We start from the raw sequence: 4,730 nt of genomic DNA, 5'->3' as shown, positions 1-4,730 counted from the left end.
TGAGGGCTCAATTCTGTAAATATACTGGAAGTCATTGAATTGCATATTTCACAAGGAGGGATTGTACGGTATGGAGATATTTTTCTCAATAAAGCTGTCATTTTTAAGAATGGGGTGACCCAGGGCACTGCCAGCGGTGTGGGCAGGCTCAGGCGCAGTGCTGCGTGGTGGGAGGGCTGGGCCTGGTGTGCATGTAGGTGGGGCTGCTTTCTTCTGGGCTCTCTTTCCTGCCTGGCCTGGAGCTCCCTGGGGAGAGAGGAGCCGAGCAGTGACACGCCATCTGCCAGTGGCAAGGGAAGGTTCCGGCCTCTGATATGTCCGCCCCAGGGCCAGGGAGGTGAGAAGTGTCTGCTCTCCCAACCAAAGACCAGGAGGGGCCTGACCCTGCCAGGAACATTTCTGCATTCACCTGAGGCCACCTCACCCCTCGCTCTGCGGACCTTGGGGCCAGCCTCCCCACCAGAGGGGCTTGGCCAGTCAAACTTCAGGTCGAGGAGACACCAGAAGCTGGTGAGGGGTGGGCAGAAGGGACAGACCAGGCTTTAAAGAATGCCACTTCCACGACAAGTCCTACCTCCAGCCTTGTCAATCCCCTGGCAAGCATCACACGCTGAAATGATGTGACAATGATGGACATTCCTGATGGGCACTCACCACCTGCCAGACACCATGGTAAGCATTTGCAGGTCTCGACATAATTTTCACAAAGACCCTAGGAGGTAGGGACATTGCAACCCTGTATTTTAGATGAGAAGACTGAGCCATGGAGATTTCAAGGAATTTGCCCAGGAGGCACAACTAGAAAGGGCAGAACCGAGTGTTGAACTCTGAGCTCGGTCCCTGTGTCTGTGTGCCAGGCACTCAGCTGGACCAGGTAAGCCTGGCCGGCTGCCCACCCAGGAGACAAGCGTTGTCACTGCAAGTGTTCAGGGGCCCCTGCAGGGGTGTGGGTCTCAACCTCACAGAGCCTGAGAATCAGCCAAGAGGCAAGAAAAAAAACAGAGTCCTGGGCCCACCCCAGCGACGCAGCATCACAAAGCTCAGGAGAGTCACAGAATCTGCATTGGTGAGCAGCAGCCCAGGTGATCAAGGGGCAGGCTATTCACACTAGAGATGCCTGGCCTCCCCGAACCAGGCCCGACGGCCCGCTGGCAGGCTGAAGCTGCCCCAGGGAGTAGACGCCCCTGCTCTGAGCCACACCACGCTTATGACACTGGAGTCCACACCACGCTCACCCACCTCCACACAACTACACTCACCCCACCAACTCCAGTCATACTCACCCATCTCAAGTCCAGTCATACTCACCTCCACTTCAAGTCCAACAATCTTGAAAGGCCCAAGTCAAGTTTGACGAAGACCCCCCAGCCCTCCACAGTAATGGCGACCCTATCCTGGCTTCCCCTTCTCTGACTCCTGAACCCACACAGAGGAGCCCACTCTGCTTTAGAAACTCACCGTGAATGGCCTGGTGGTCAGTCCTATCTTGGCTTCTTATGGCTGGAGGCCTTTTCTGATGAATGTGGTCACAAGACTTTTAAACATGGATGCTTTCTTTCAACTTTTCATGCATGTCCCCCACAGCTACTCAAAAGGGACTTGTGGGATTGTGGACAGACCCAGTACCCACACGCTTTTCGTCCAATGACCAGCATGATTGGTGTGCACCTGGCCACTCATGCGTGCCTGCCCTTGGGCAGGTGGCCAGGACCTTCTTCTCCAGAATCAGGGACGTCCTGTGCCAGCACCATTCTACTGCTGAGGACCAGAGGACATGCCCCCTCAGGGCTGGCACACCCAAAACCGACTTGAGTTCAGTGTCCTCAGGGATGATCCTGCCCCCCAGGGGACATGTGACAATGACTGGCGATGGTTTGGGTGGTCACAGCTGGGGCCATGGCATCCAGTGGGAAGAGATGGGATTTGCTGCTAGACACCCTACAGCATGCAGAATGGCCCCACCACCAAGCAGTACCCAGCCCAGAGCTACAGTACAAGGCTGACACAGCTTGCTCTAATGGAATGTGCTGTCCAGGCACAGTGGCTCATGCCTGTAATCCCAGCGCTTTGGGAGGCTGAGACAGAAGGACTGCTTGAGGCCAGGAGTTCAAGACTAGCCTGGACAACATAGCGAGACCCTGTCTCTACAAGAAAAAAAATAATTTTTAAATTAGCTGTGCATGAGGATGTGTGCCTATAGTCCCAGCTACTCACGGGGCTGAGGCAGAAGAATCACCTGATCCCAAGTTCAAAACTGGCCAGAGCAGCATAGCAAGACCTCGTCTCTACAAAAAAAAAAGTAGGTTGGGCTTGGTGCTGTGCACCTCTAGTCCCTGTTACTCAAGGTGGGGAGGCTGAGGTGGAAGGATGGCTGGAGCCCAGGAGACTGAAGCTGCAGTGAGCTATGACTGGGCCATCGCACTCCAGCCTGTCCCTGGCCAGGGGAGCATTCAGCTCTGGCCCAGAGGAAGTCCCCACATCTGGAAGGGTGGTCACCACACAGGCGTGTCTCTCTCTCCCCAGAGCGCCCTGATAAAGCTGTGTTTCCCTTTCTCTTCTTCCGTGGACTCATCTTCTCATTCCGCAGGTCATACCCTTGGTAGAAAAAGCATTCAGTTCTCACCAGGATTCCGCTGTCATTCAGAGAAGAGGCGCCACAGGGTGGAGTCATGCCAGGAGGTGACAGCAAGTGGGCAGAGGCTGGGGGGGATGCAGTGGGGCCTCGCAAGGTGTCAGCACGCCATCCCCACGGCTACAGCTGGCCAGGTGTGAGCTGTCCCTTCTCAGAACTGTTCATGAGGTGCCCTCTACAGAAGTGAGGAAACGTGTTTAAGGAGGCTCATGCTTCTCCAATTAGACAGGAAGGAAACGTACAAATGAATTACTGAGGTTTTTAAAAAATTTTTTGAGTCTAGGTCTTGCTCCCTCACCTCGGCTGGAGTACAGTGGCACACTCACTGCTCACTACAGCCTCAACTTCCTGGGCTCATACAATCCTCCTGCCTCATCCTCCCAAGCAGCTGGGACTACATATGTGTGCCAGCACACTCGGCTAATTTTTTGATTTTTTAATAGAGACAGAGTCTTGCTATGTTGCCCAGGCTGGTCTCGAACTCCTGGGCTCAGGCAATCCTCCTGCCTCAGCCTCCCCAAGGGCTGGGATGACAGGCATGAGCCACCGTGCACAGCAGGTCAAGCCTTTTCTAGGAAAGATGACAAGGTCTCTTTCTCTTAGCCTGATAAATAATTCTGAAAGAAGTCATTCTGTTTGTCTCTGGAAAATCATCATGTTGGTTATTTTGAAACAGCTGAGCTGTGTCTGTCTGTCTCCTGTGCCCTCCCTCATAGGCCTCTCGTGTGCCCTGGCTGCCGACTCTCCTCTGTCTGGCCCATGTGTTGTGTGCATGCCTCTGTTGCCATCTGGATGTCTGTGCTGCTGTGACTGTGGAAGCCACCATGCCGGCTGCATTCCCGAGTTCTGACTGCCTTCCTTCCCTCTGCCTCTCTCTCCCACCCTACTCCCTGACCCCATCACTTCCTCCCCCGTCCCCATCAGCTGCATTCCTCTCACCCGCCTCACGGACTGGCCAAATACATCTCATCACTGGTTGGGTCTGTAGTGTGTTGAGTGCCACGCAGCCCCTTCCTGACATTTAAAGAAAATGACTGAAGTGTTTTCTATTTCTCTCTCCCAGGAACTCCCTGGACAGGGCTACATTTTTCTTTCATCTGTGGGTCAAGGCTTTCTTCTTCTTTTATTTTGAGTCAGACAGCCATCGCAGCCTCATCCTGCTGGGCTCAGGCGATCCTCCCATCTCAGCCTTCCAAGTAGCTGGACCTACAGGCACCTGGCTAATTTTTAAATTTATTGTAGAGAAATGGAGTCTCTCCGAGTTCCCCAGGCTAGTCTCAAACCCGTGGGCTCAGGCAATCCTCTCACTTCTGCTTCCCAAAGTACTGGGATGACAGGTGTGAGCCACCGCGCCTGATGGGTCAAGCCTTTCAGAGGAAAGACGATGTGGTCTCCACCCAAATTTCACCATAACTCAGAGGCTAGGTAGGCACTGGGCAGGGTGCCCAAGCTCCACTGTCCACTGGCTGCTCAGCACATGGGCAACCTCCTGCCACCCAGCGGCGAGTGAGTATGGAGACTGAGGAGGGACCAGAAGCACGTCTGTTCGAATTCCCAAAGCATGGCAGCGGCTTGGAGCTCCATGGCCTTCCTCAGAGGGCCCAGACTGGTCTAAGGCATTTCCAGTGACATTGCATCATCCAGGAAGCCTTCCTGGACTGCATCAGGCTGAGGTGGGAACGAGGGCTTATTCTCTGACCCTTTGTTGCCTCCCACACACCCCGTGTTGTACCCTAACACTCCAGCTTCTTACTGTGCCCGAGTCCCAGTAAAGGGCATGGTTCGTGCTTGCCCCTCTGGAGAGGGGGCTGAGTGTTCAGTGGCCTTGGGCTTTTGCACATTCTAAAGTGCTCAGTCATGGTGGCTGTGACAGCCTAGGGTTCCATTTCCAGCCCCTGCCCAGGGAGTGTGGTGAAATCGAAGCCATACCCTGTCCCTTGAGGCTGCCTCCAAGGAGCAGGAGGGTCTTGAAGGTCTGTGCCTGGATTTGGCAGGGAGCTACCTGGGCCTCAGTATCCCCACTTGTGCAGTGAGACTGCTGGACCTTCTCTCTGAGTCCCTCACCATGCCAAGGTACTGCAGCCCTGTAATTTCAGGA

The sequence above is a fragment of the Carlito syrichta genome, unplaced genomic scaffold, assembly GCF_000164805.1.
Source record: "Carlito syrichta isolate Samal-C Ts95f unplaced genomic scaffold, Tarsius_syrichta-2.0.1 Scaffold287145, whole genome shotgun sequence".
NCBI classification, from domain to species: domain Eukaryota; kingdom Metazoa; phylum Chordata; class Mammalia; order Primates; family Tarsiidae; genus Carlito; species Carlito syrichta.
The sequence above is the reverse complement of the archived record's forward strand: the minus strand, read 5'-3'. Positions refer to the sequence as shown.